Consider the following 13,749-nt stretch of genomic DNA (forward strand, 5'->3'; position numbering starts at 1 on the left):
TATTTCATTTCACTTTTATGAAAATTTCATGAGTAGTTGAAAGATGTTTTATGTTTATTTGGATAATTTTAATCTCCTTTTCTGTGAACTGAGAGATATCAGTGAATGAATATCTTCCCATGGTTTTTTTTGTTTTTTTTTTGTTTTCTTTTTCTTTTGATCCAATAGTTAAGATACAATGTTCTATGTTTCAGGTGTACAATATATGGCTTCAACGATTCCATACATTACTCAGCGCTCATCACGACAACGCACACCCTTTTTTAGAAGAATTTTTTTTAAGCTTATTTATTTTGAGAGAGAGAGAGAGGGGAGGGGAAGGGCAGAGAAGGCCGGGAGAGAATCCCAAACAGGCTCCATGCTGTGAGTGCACAGCCCAACTCCAGGCTTGAACTCGCTTGAACTCACCAGCCATGAGATCATGACCTGAGTGAAAATCAGGAGTTGGGCACTTAACCAAGGCTCCCCATAACAAGTGCACTCTTAATCCCCATAACCTGTTTCACCCACCTCCTCTCTGGTAACCATCTGTTCTCTCTACTTAAGAGTCTGTTTCTTGGTTTGTCTCTTTTTCCCTTTGTTCATTTGTTTCTTTTTTTAAATTTTTTTTCAACGTTTTTATTTATTTTTGGGACAGAGAGAGACAGAGCATGAACGGGGGAGGGGCAGAGAGAGAGGGAGACACAGAATCGGAAACAGGCTCCAGGCTCCGAGCCATCAGCCCAGAGCCTGACGCGGGGCTCGAACTCACGGACCGCGAGATCGTGACCTGGCTGAAGTCGGACGCTTAACCGACTGCGCCACCCAGGCGCCCCTGTTCATTTGTTTCTTAAATGCCACATGTGAGTGAGACCATATGGTATTTGTCTATCTCTGACTTATTTCTCTTAGCATTAAATCCTCTGGATCCATCCATGTCGCTGCAAATGGCAAGATCGTTCTTTCTCTTCCTATGTTTTAATTAAATTTATTTGTAAGAGTTCTTTATTAGTGTGTCACAGAAGTTGCTATTTTTCTGTTTGCTGTTCTTTTTTTTTTTTTTTTTTTTGCTGCTTTTTTAGCGTAGAAATTTTTATGCCGTCTACCTTGTCTTTTTATAACTTCTGAGTTTTGTGTCATTCTTAGAAAGTTCTCTGCCCACTCCCAAGATTATTTGAGTTTCACCTGTTTTTCACTAATTAATCCCTTTAATTAGTGCAAGTGAAAAGATTCAGGGGTGCCTGGGTGGCTCAGTTGGTTGAGGTCCGACTTTGGCTCGGGTCATGACCTTGCCCTTCAGAGTTTGAGCCCCATGTCAGGCTCTGTGCTGACAGCTCAGAGTCTGGAGTCTGCTTCAGATTCTGTCTCCCTCTCTCTCCCTCTGCCCCTCCCCTGCTCACACTCTGTCTCCTCTGTCTCTCAAACACTAAAAAAAAAAATTTTTTTTGTAGATGCAAAGTGAGGTCCGGTTACTGACTACAACCTCCGTTTAGTAGCCTAAACCGACCTCATGCAAATAGCACCACCTCCTGGCCAGCTTGAGAAGTTTGCACCACCTGCCTGGAGGCAAAACTCCCAGCCTCCCCTCTAGCGGTGGGCATTCCTAGAGAGCCAGTTATGCAAAATAATTGAGGACGATAATTCTTGGGGATGATCTCGTATTACAAAGATCTGTTTCTCCACAGTTCCATCCCCGCTAGGAATGGGAATTTACACAAAAGGGAAAAGATTAGTTTAGGTGGCGGGAGGGGGTGCACTGCAGAAGCTTTCTAACAGCCTACCAGTGCAATCTCCCAGGCCAACCCTGGACCACAGGAAACTGGCACTGTCTTGTCACAGGAGAATCCTGGAGCCGGCCGTCTCTTCCCTGTGCCTGATTCTCCGGAAGATGGTCCTGGCCAGTGTCAACTGTCCTGGGTTTAGATAGAAAGCAACTCACATTTAAGACGTTTAAGACATTTATGGCGTAATGGTCCTGGTGCCCAAGCTAGAGCCCTAAGAGCATCCTGGGACAGCAAGCAAGCCTAGAAACACAACCCTGTTCAGTGAATAGGATTGTTCCTCCCAGTGAATCTCCTCTCCATCGCCCAAACCACAGGGGTCACAGACGCTCTGTTCTACCAGTGGGCATTCCTGGTTAAAAGCTTCAGAGAACTAGTCTGGCTAAGTAAAAGGGACTTCGGGAAAGAATAGTAGAGAACTCATGAGTAAATGGGAGCTGAAGAATCAGGCTTAATTAACAGTTGGGATCAAGAAACAGAGGCTAAGTAAGGCCCCAAGAATCACAGCAGCAATCTCTTAGCAGAAACAGGCCAGTGTGCCCTCCCCATGAGCCCTGGTGATCCTGCGGGCATCTCTGTTAGCCTGCCTTCCTCTCAAGGTTCCGAGACCAGGGGAAGCGCCTTGGGTTGGCTGAGCCTGTCACCTGCTCCCCCTCCCCCCCGCCCCTGCAACCCACCCGGGTGAGGGGATTGGATCTGGCTCCTAGTTTTCCTTACTAATAACCGCACGCAAAGACAGGTTCTCCACTCCATCGATGGAAGGCCCATTAGGGAAAAGTGAACGGGAAGAAACTACATGTGTCACCACTTGTTTTTAGATGCTGAGGGAGAAGACACCTTGCCCCAGGGAATGCTCAACCTAAGGCTTTTGGGGGAGCTCCCAGGTCAGCTGGAAGTGATGAGATGGTGAGGATGGGGGGGGGGGGACTTGATTTCCGTAACACTTGGTCAGGATCAGGGCCACTGACCTCCGAGCAGACTCAGGCATTGAGGCAGGACGTAGGAAGAATCTCCCCCTACCTGAGACCCCCACCATTGCCTAATCTACCCCGTTTCCTCCATGTATAGGAAGGGAGTCTCTTCGTTTGTGTGAACAATGTGTGTCTCATTTTTGCTAGGTATGCCACGGAGCCGGCACCCCTATGTGTGACCGGGGAAGGATCGTTAAGTGAACAGTGCTGTAGGGTGCTGTAAGACTGGCCTAAAAAGAGAAAAAATCTAAAGGGAGGCTCGCTTATAGTAGGAATGCCCAGGGAGAAAGAGAAATTAGGGAATGATCAGGGAAACATTGATTTGATTGGATTTGGTTTTTAAATGTTTATTTTCTTTTGAGAGAGAAAGAGAGACAGAGAATTCCCAGCAGGCTCTGCGCTGTCAGCGACACAGGGCTCAAACTTATGAACCATGAGATCATGACCTGAGCCAAAACCAAGAGTCAGATGCTTAACCAACTGAGCCACCCAGGCGCCTTACGCGCCCCCCCCCCCACCTCTTTTTTAAATGAATGGTTTGTAGTTAGTGCGACAGAGGGGAGGCCCTTTGGTCCTTGTCTTTCTCTTCCTGTGATGCTGGTTTCTCTCTCTCAAGTTGTCCTGTTGGCCTGGGCTCCTTAGCCTCTTTGTGCCAAGAAGGAAGAGAAAGAATGATTTCAGAGCCTCCGGCCAGTTCCCACGCCCTATTGTGAACCGCTCTAGTCAAGGATGTTTCTCAGAAGACACACGGGCGCTCTGGGCTGGACGGAATGACTCAGGAGGCGGCCTCGTGCAGAGCCATGCTTGCCAAACGCAGAGGCGGGAGTGGTGCCAGGAATGCTTTGACATAGAGTGTGCTTCACGGGGGATTTAGCTCCATGATCGCCAGTGTCCCCTCAGGTTATTACAAGCAAAGACTAATTATGAAGATAGGAAGAAAAGGGGCACCTGGGTGGCTCAGTTGGTTAAGCGTCCGACTTGGGCTCAGGTCACGACCTCGTGTTCGTGAGTTTGAGCCCCACGTCAGGCTGTTTGCTTGGGAGCCTGCTTGCAATTCTGTGTCTCCCTCTCTCTCTCTACCCCTCACTGCCCCCCACTCAAACATGAATAAACATTTTTTAAAAGGGGAAGGAAAAAAAGAAAAAATGTAAATGCATGCATGGTGCCCCCCCCATCTCCACCCCAGCAGTTGAAAATCCACTCAGAGCTTCTGACTCCCCAAAAACTCAACTACTAACAGCCTACTGTTGACCAGAAGTCTTACTAATAACAGAAACAGTCGATTAACACATTTGATATGTGGGCATATACTGTATTCTTTCAATAAAGCAGAGAAAAGAAAACATTAAGAAAATCATAAGAGGGGGACGCCTGGGTGGCTTAGTCAGTTAAGCATCTGACTGTGGCTCACATCATGATCTCATGGTTTGTGGGTTCAAACCCCGCGTCGGGCTCTGTGCTGACAGCTCAGAGCCTGGAGCCTGCTTCGGATTCTGTGTCTCCCTCTCTCTGCCCCTCCCCCTGCCCCCACTCACACACTCTCTCTCAAATGAACATTAAAAAAAATAATAAAGAAAATCATAAAAGAAAGTACATGTACTATACAGTAAATGTACCATACGGTATTTATTGAAAAAAATCCACATTAGGGGTGTCTGAGTGGCTCAGTTGGTAGAGTCTATGACTCTTGATCTCTGTGTCATGAGTTCAAGCCTCACATTAAGCATAGAGCTTATTTAAAAAAAAAAAAAAAAGGAAATCCACCTAAGGGGTGCCTGGATGGCTCAGTCGCTTAAGCGTCCGATTTCAGCTCATGTCATGATCTCACGGTTCATGAATTCCTGCCCCGCGTCAGGCTCTTGCTGACAGCTCAGATCTTGGAGCTGCTTCAGATTCTGTCACCCCTCTCTCTCTGCCCCTCCCCTGCTCATGCTCTGCCTCTGTCTCAAAAATAAATAAACATTTAGAAAAATTATTTTAAAAAATTCACATAGAAGAAGGCCCGCACAATTCAAACCCATATTGTTCAAGAGTCAGCTGTATATATAATCCCTAGGCTGCTCAGTTCATAGGAAGAAAAATCATTCCTGGAATAGTTGACCATTGGAAAGATTAAAAAAAAGAAAAAAGAAAAATCTTGTAACCTGCAGTAAAAGCTTGCAAGGCACTTGGCATGCAGGAGAGGCTCCGGGACAAGTTCCCCAACTGGCTCTTCAAACCAGACTGCTGCTCCTATGCCAATATCGAAGCCACTGACTGAGATTGACTGAGCCACATGGTGTGGGAGGTAGAGACATCCCCAGGGAATGGTTTGGCCACAGACTTTAATGGTCGTTTACTTGTGTATTTGATTTGTTTCTCTGTCTCTCTCTCTCTCTCTCTCTCACACACACACACACACACACACACACACACACACACACATAAGCAACTTGAATTTTTTTTTAATTATAAAACAAATGCACTCAGACACAGCAAGAAAGAGAAATAAATTTGAACCCCCCAAATTAAAAACATCTGTGTAGCATAAAAGGTTAAAAATGAAGTCACATGACAAAGTAGGGGAAATATTTGTAACATGTAACAAAGGACTAATTTATAATTTACTATGAATCCATACAGCTGAGCATGAGAAAGACCAACAACTGTATAGAAAAAGGGACAAAGGAGGGGTGCCTGGGTGGCTCAGTCCGTCAAGCATCTGACTTTGGCCTGGGTCATGATCTCACACTTCATGAGTCTGAGCCCCACATCAGGCTCTGTGCTGACAGCTCTGAGCCTGAAGCCTGCTTCGGATTCTGGGTCTCCCTCTCTCTGCCCCTCCCCAGCTTGCGCTTCGTGTGTGTGTGTGTGTGTGTGCGTGTGTACATGTGTATACGTGTCTCTCTCAAAAATAAGTATTTAAAGGGGCGCCTGGGTGGCTCAGTCGGTTAAGCGTCCGACTTTGGCTCAGGTCATGATCACGGTCAGTGAGTTCAAGCCCCGCGTCCGTGCTGACAGCCCAGAGTCTGGAGCCTGCTTCAGATTCTGTGTCTCCCTCTCTCTCTGACCCTCCCCCATTCATGCTCTGTCTCTCTCTGTCTCAAAAATAAATAAACATTAAAAAAAATTTTTTAAATAAGTATTAAAAAAAAATAAAAAGTTTTCCAAAATAAATGAAACTAAAACCAAGCCCTAGACTCTGACTACTAAATTAGCCATTTACCCCCTTCTTGGAGCTCCCGCTTCTTCTGGCCTGCCCTGGAGTCTATGTAATACACAAAGGAGTCCCGCTCAAAACTGCGGGAGAAAAGCCTTCCTGTCCTAAGGTCCGCGCTGTGGCTGTTTCTGCAGTGGCTCTTTGCCACCACAAGGTGTCACTCTCCGGTGCTCCTGCTTGTTCCCACCAAGGGGACTGATGGCCAGGATGTTGGACACAGGGTCTGTTAGGTCCTAGGGAGGAGGGAGTCCACTCTCTCGGCGTCAGCTAATCCAGAGTCCTTTGCCAGCTCCCAAGGCCTCGTTTAGGTGTCCAGCCCTTTCAGCCGTCCACCCCCAGCACTGCCTCAGGATTGGCTCCAATGAACAGCTGTGTAATTCTACCAACCGCTTTCTCTTTCCTGCATAGGTGTTTTCGACCCTTAAAACAGCTTGGGCCTGGGGCGCCTGGGTGGCTCAGTCGGTTAAGCCTCTGACTCTTGATTTCAGCTGAGGTCACGATGTCGAGGTTCGTGACTTTGAGCCCCTCATTGGGCTGTGCTGAGCACGGAGCCCGCTTGGGATTCTCTCTCTCCTTCTCTCTGCCCCTCCCCACGCATGTGCACTCTTCCTCAAAATAAATAAATTAACTGGAAAAAAAAGTGACATTTCATATAAAAACAAAACAAAACCAGACTGGGCTTGTTCCACTTCCCCCCTGGACCGCAGGGCTGCAAATTCCACCCTAGCCCCAAATGCAACTTTCAGTAGGCTTTACGCATTCTCCTTTGTGTACCCTTTCACACAAAAGGTTGGTAACTGGTCCCCACCTACCCTCACAATAGGGCCTGATTGTCTCTGGCGGGGCCAGCCCTTCAAAACAGCTAAATTCTAGTTACCTCCCTTGGAGGAAGGAGACCTCATAGAGCATCTCCTCTCCAGGAGAAGACTTTCTGGCATTCTTCTTTTTTTTTTTTTTTTTTTTTTAATGTTTATTTACTAAGAGAGGGCTCATGTGTGTGGGGAGGGATGTAAGAGAGCAGGGATAGGAGGTGTTGGAGGGACAGAGAGAGAGAGAGAGAGAGAGAGAGAGAATCCCAAGCGGGCTCTGCACTGTCAGCACAGAGCCCAGCTCACAGCTCAATCCCACGAACCCACAAGATCATCACCTGAGCCAAAGCCAAGAGTCAGACGCTCAGCCAACTGAGCCACCCAGGCTCCCCTCTGGCATTCTTTTCCTAGAGCAGTGACAGAACCCACAAGTTACATCTCCAGCACAGCATCTATGACATATGAATATACGGTGCATATATTTTTTATATGGTTGTAAACGTAACCTATACAGATCCACGTCCACTTTTCACGTAATGTATCTTGAGCATCACCCCATGTCTTTATAAATTCTTCATAAACATTATTATTTTTTAAGATTTTAAGTAATCTCCACACCCAGACTGGGGCTCAAACCCACAACCCCGAGATCAAGAGTCACATGCCATACGGACTGAGCCAACAAGCTGTCCCTTGAACATTATTTTTAATGGTTGAGTGATCTTTTCACCTTATGGTTCTATTGTAATTTTTTTTAAGTTTTATTTATTTAAGTAATCTCTGCACCCGACATGGGGCCCAAACTCACAATAGAGCAAGAGTCACAGGCTCCTCAGACTGAGCCAGCTGGTTGCCCCTCTTTTGTAATTTTTGTAGTGGTTCGCCTTTTACTAGATACTGGTTATTTCCAATTTTTTACAATATTGAATATTTTTGTACATAACATCTTGGAATGTATTTCTTTTTATTTATTTTATATTAATTTAGAGAGCTGAGTGGTAGAAAGGGGCAGCAGGGGAAACAGAGAAAGAGAGAGAGTGAGTGAGAGAGAGAAAGAGAGAGAGAGAGAGAGAGAGAGAGAATCCCAAGCAGGCTGCACACTCAGGGTGGAACCCAGCATGGGGCTCAATCCCACAGCCCCGAGGATCGTGACCTGAGCTGAAATCAAGAGTCAGACCCTCAATCAGCTGAGCCACCTGGGCTATTTCGAATTATTTCCTTGTAAGAGACCTAGTATTAGAATTACTGAGTCAAAACCATTTGTAAGTCTTTTTACTCATGCTGTAAACGGAGGCCCTCAAAAAGAGGTAACCGTGTGTCCTACCAGCAGCACGCAGGATATGGAATGCTTACCCTCCTGCACCCTTGTCCAAAGTAAAATGATTTTAAGACTCTCGGACCATTAGATACGTAAAAAAGAGTTTATTTAAATTTGTGATTAATCACTGGTATGAATGGTTTTAAATGTATGTCTCTGCTTCTGTTGTGTGTTAGTAGCTTTTGCCCATTTATATGAGTTTTAATTTTTTCAGTTGGTTCACGTGACCCCATTATTTATTGACGATGCTCATCTATTGTCTGTTATACATGTTTCAAATGTTTTCTCAGTGTAGTGCTGAATTGAAAAATTTATTAGTAACATTTTTAACATCCACAAGGTTTTTAAGCTTATTTTTTTTTCAACGTTTATTTATTTTTGAGACAGAGAGAGACAGAGTATGAACAGGGGAGGGTCAGAGAGAGGCAGACACAGAATCTGAAACAGGCTCCAGGCTCTGAGCTGTCAGCACAGAGCCCGACGCAGGGCTCGAACTCACAGACCGTGAGATCATGACCTCAGCCGAAGTCGGATGCTTAACTGACTGAGCCACGCAGGCGCCCCTAAATTTTTGTTTTTAATGTTTATTTTTGAGAGAGAGAGAGAGAGCAAGCAGGGGAGGGGCAGAGAGAGAGAGGGTGACACAGAATCGGAAGCAGGCTCCAGGCTCTGAGCCATCAGCCCAGAGCCCGACGCGGGGCTTGAACTCACGGACCACAAGATCGTGACCTGAGCTGAAGTCGGCTGCTTAACCGACTGAGCCACCCAGGCGCCCCGTCAGCTTGTTATTTTTTAAGATTAAAACCATTTATTTAGTTACTTAGCTATTCAATCTCTACACCCAACATGGGGCTCAAACTTATGACCTCGAGATCAAGAGTCGTGTACTTTTCTGACTGAGCCAGGCAGGCACCCCTGAAATAATTATTTTAATGTAGGTAAAATATAAGACAATGAAATGCACAGATCTTAGGTGTACATACCAAAGAGTTTTAACAACTATATATATATATATATATATATATATATATATATATATATATACTGTGATGTACATGTTTTAAATGTTAATGTATTCATACTTCTTGGTTTTCTCCTCCAGTGGTCACTATTAGGAAAAAGCAAAAGACTAAACTGGACCAAACGAACATTATTGGGTGTCTTATCTAGAGGACCCATCCCTGGTATCTTTCTCATCTTTGACCTATTTTACACCTCTGTAAGTTGTACAAAACCAGTATTAATGCAAGTTATTCTTGTCCAGAGAAATGCAAATTAGTCATGTCTGGTGGAATGGAACTGATTACTGCCCTGTGGATATATACATTTGCATCGATTTATAAATTCCTTTTAGCATTTCCTATCTGCCTACATTTGTGTGTGTGTGTGTGTGTGTGTGTGTGTGTGTGTGTGTGTGTAGTTCTTTGAATACTCTTGTGAACATCTTAATAGTTTCTTGATTAGTTAATGCATTCAATAAAATCTTTGACATGTATTCACTTTATATCTGCATGAGAATTGCAATCATGTTCTCTTCAAAACATTACCTTTGGGGCGCCCGGGTGGCTCAGTCAGTTGAGCATCCGACTTCGGCTCAGGTCATGATCTCACGGTTCGTGAGTTCGAGCCCCACATCGGGCTCTGTACTGACACCTCAGAGCCTGAAGCCTGTTTCGGATTATGTGTCTCCCTCTTTCTGCCCCTTGCCCCCTCACACTCTGTCTGTCTGTCTGTCTCTCTCTCTTAAAAGTAAATAAAAACATTAAAATTTTTTTAAATAAATAAATACAACATTACCTTTAAACATTGCCAATATTGGGGTGCCTGGGTGGCTCAGTAGGTTAAGCATCTGACTTCAGCTCAGGTCACGATCTCACAGTTTGTGGGTTTGAGCCCCGCATCAGGATCTGTGCTGACAGCTCAGAGCCTGGAGCCTGCTTTGGATTTTGTGTCTCCTTCTCTCTCTGCCCCTCCCCCACCTCAAAAAATAAATAAACATTAAAAAAATATTGCCAATATTTAAGCTGAGGGTTAGTAATAGGTTATGGCCTGGATTCATTCTGGAAACAGTTTCTTTTCAAAATCAAATTGAGTATATTTAAAAGAGTTAGGACAGGGGCGCCTGGGTGGCTCAGTCAGTTGACCACCCGATTCTTGATTTCACTCAGGTCATGATCTCACAGTTTGTGGGTTCAAGCCCCACAAGCACAGAGCCTGCTTGGAATTCTCTCTCTCCCTCTCTCTCTCTCTGCCCCTTCCCTACTTGTGCTCTCTCTCTCCCTCGTTTTCAAAATAAATAAACTGTAACACAATTAAAAATAAATAAATGAAAGGGTTAGGACAAGACCAATAGTTTAATTATAAATCATCAAGAAAAGCTAGAATTATTTCTTGTGCCTAGAAAACATAAAGAAATACATTCTTACACATTTCCAAATTTCCAGTAAAGAAGGTGAAGTCCATATACTGTTGTCTTTCTGGGCATTTGTTTTTGCTTTTTTCATTTGCTACTTCAGCTTCTTCTCAAAGCATCAAAACTTGGGGAGCCAGTGAGCTGCTAGGGGCTTCCTGGAGGGCAAGCCCTGTTTTCATTCATTTCTAGTAAGAAGTTCCCAGTTGGTTCAAAGCATTTGTGAAATCAAGCAGTTTCCCTGGCGATGTGAACGTTTTTAGGCGTAGGTAAGGGATCTGGGCTAGCCTCAAGGAGGAACAGGAGAGAGAAGAATCTCCCCCAGGCTGGCCAGCCCAGCGCACCGAGGCCCCATGTTTCTCTCCCTCCTTCACCTGACCCATGGCAGGACCCCAGACAGCTCCAGGAAGAAAAATGGCGGATGGCACTGTGGGGATTGTACCGCCTGGACAGGCCCCTCCGGCTGGGCCGGGTCAGGACCACTTCTATCCGCCCGAAAGTTGCAGACGCAGACAGCAGGGAATTCCTCTTTGTGGGGAATGACACAGTGGGTAGACCGAGAAGCTGGAGAACAGTAACTCTAGGACACTAGCAAGAACACGGTTGAGGGGCGCCTGAGTGGCTCAGTCGGTTAAGCGTCCAACTTCAGCTCAGGTCATGATCTCAGGGTTCGTGGGTTCGAGCACATGTCGGGCTCTGTGCTGACAGCTCGGAGCCCGGAGCCTGCTTCGGATTCCGTGTCTCCCTCTCTCTCTGCCCCTCCCCTGCTCTCGCTCTATCTCTCAAGGGTAAATAAACATAAACAAAAAAAAAAAACTTAAAAAAAGAATATGGTTGAAGAACCAACTGTAGGGTCCAGACTGAGTGGACAGTAAGAGGAATAATAAGCAAGGACGCAAAAGAGGCATCAGTGAAGATAAAGAGCTGTCCCCGTTGTTATAAGAGAAAGGAAGAGAGGGAATAAGGAGAACAGAGTTGAGGTCCTGAAGCAGAAGCAGGTTCCTGATATGGCCACGCCTCAGAGGTTGAGTAGATGGAGGTGTAAGTCACCGGAGTAGAGGAGGAGAAGGGACCATGAGCACAGGCGGTGGAAATGTAAACAACCGAGGATGAGGGCAAGATACTGGTCCCAAAGCCATAACGTGACCGCAGAGTGGCCTGGAGTAGAGGTTCTCAGCTAAGGCATGACACCAGCGGGTGGTCGTGGTCATTTGTGAGGAACGTTGGAGCAGAACAGCCAGGACCGGGAACTGTGCCTCGGCTCAAATGCACCTGCGATCGGGCGGCAGAAGCAACCTCACATCCAGGTAGAAGTGCTGTATGTGGAGCCTGGGGGGAAATAGTCTCCAGAATTCCTTATACTCACATAAATGGGTTAAGAAGGCTTAGGGCAGAGAGCCACCACCACAGGGTGAAAGCTCCCAAGGTTAACCACTTAGTAGAAAAAAGCTTAGGACGGAAAGCCACCACCATGTGGCAAAAGCACCCGAGGTTAGCTAGCAAGATATTGTTAACAGGACCACAAGTAACTTGTTATGTCACCTACAGGAAACTACTTTCCATCTGGTGCCAATATACTTTGATCACAAACACCACTTGCCCCCCAGGCCCTTTACTTCTTACACAAGTTAACAATTACTGTCCCATTGTTTTCTCCACATTCACCACGTGCGTAAGATCTAGAGCGCTCAATAAATACGGAGATGAAACCCCTGTTCGGGGCTCTTGTCTCCTCCCGGACATTAGCCTCTCTCGTATTCAATGCTGCGTCTGCTCTCTTGCTGGACAAGAGAGAAGAACTCCAGACTCCTAGTCTGCGACAGAGCCAAGATTGGTAGGTGATGATGGGGTCACCCTGTCCTGCTGATATGCAAACTGTTGTTGCAGCGGCCAGGCGGGGTGGGAGCGGGGAGGACTCAAGAAACAATTGCCCTCTTTTCCTCACCTGAGTTTAGAATTAATTGAGAGATGGATTCAGATAGAATTCATTCAAATAGTATTCATTTGTTCAACAAATACGGAGTATTATTTTTTATAAAAAAATTTTTTTAATGTTTCTTTATTTATTTTTGAGACACAGAGAGACGGAGCATGAACGGGGGAGGATCAGAGAGAGAGGGAGACACAGAATCCGAAGCAGGCTCCAGGCTCTGAGCTGTCAGCACAGAGCCCAACGTGGGGCTCAAACTCACGGACCGTGAGATCATGACCTGAGCCGAAGTCGGACGCTCAACTGACTGAGCCACCCAGGCGCCCCAAATACGGAGTATTATTTATATGGCTAGAACGTGCTAATGATTTAGCAGTGAATAGAACAGCAAAATTCCTACACTCCTTCAGCTTACATTCTGGTTGAAAGAGGTGGTCAATACGTTTTAAAAAACAAGTAAAGCATATGCTATGTTAGAATAAACTAAAGCAGAGAAGAGAAAAAGAGAATGCTGGAGGTGTCATTGCGAACACAATGGTGAAGAAAAGCCTGGCTGCTCGGGTGAGAAGTGAGGAAAGATCAGAGAAAGATGAGCAAGCATGCCTGGTTGAGGCAGGACTGTCTGGCCTATTTGTGGACTTGAAGCTAATCACCGGGGTTCCATTTTCCTTACCAGGGATTGGTTTAAAGGGTGAACAAGTGACCCGATTCTGACCTATGAGAGGAGAAAGGCTGATGTGCCGCAGGGGCTCCTAGGAATAGTTTGCATATTCTGAAGAGATGGTCTCATTCCCTCTGGGAACTTTTCTGTAGCCAGTGTGATATCGGAAACGCTTGCAGCCATGTTGTGGCAAGAGGGATGCCAGCCCGGGATGGCATGGCAGGAAGAAGGAATCTAGGGCTTTGACATTGGTAACCCCCCAATGGTGCCAAACCTGGAGCTTCGCTAAGTCCAGCTGAAGATCATGTCAGCCTTGCGTGGTTCGATGAATATGTAGGGTTTTTAAAATTATTATTCAGTGTTTTAAAACCACACTAAATAGAGCAGTTCACCCATTTCTTCCCCACCCCCAACCCCTCACCTCTTGCAACCGCCAAGAGGTATCTGTGAGCTTGGTTTTTATTTATTTAGTTATTTTTAGATTCCACATTAAGAGAGATCACAGTGTTTTCTTTCTGTATCTGACCTATTTCAGTTAGCATGATGCTCTCGAGGCCCATCCATGTTGTTGCAAATGGCAAGATTTTGTTCTTTTTAAAATGCTGAATAACATCCCAGCCTCTGAGTGTGTGTGTGTGTGTGTGTGTGTGTGTGTGTGTGCAATTTCTTTATCCATTCATCCATCAGTGGA

The 13,749-nt window shown here is 45.7% G+C and overlaps 1 protein-coding gene across 1 annotated transcript in view; it reads left to right on the forward strand.

The window, feature by feature from the left end:
- Positions 1–13,749, forward strand: part of ZNF774 (zinc finger protein 774) — a 42,440-nt gene that overhangs the window by 649 nt on the left and 28,042 nt on the right. The gene's annotated exons all lie outside the window — the stretch shown is intronic.

The sequence above is a fragment of the Herpailurus yagouaroundi genome, unplaced genomic scaffold (genome assembly GCF_014898765.1).
Source record: "Herpailurus yagouaroundi ecotype Mexico unplaced genomic scaffold, PumYag 185, whole genome shotgun sequence".
Lineage (NCBI taxonomy): Eukaryota > Metazoa > Chordata > Mammalia > Carnivora > Felidae > Herpailurus > Herpailurus yagouaroundi.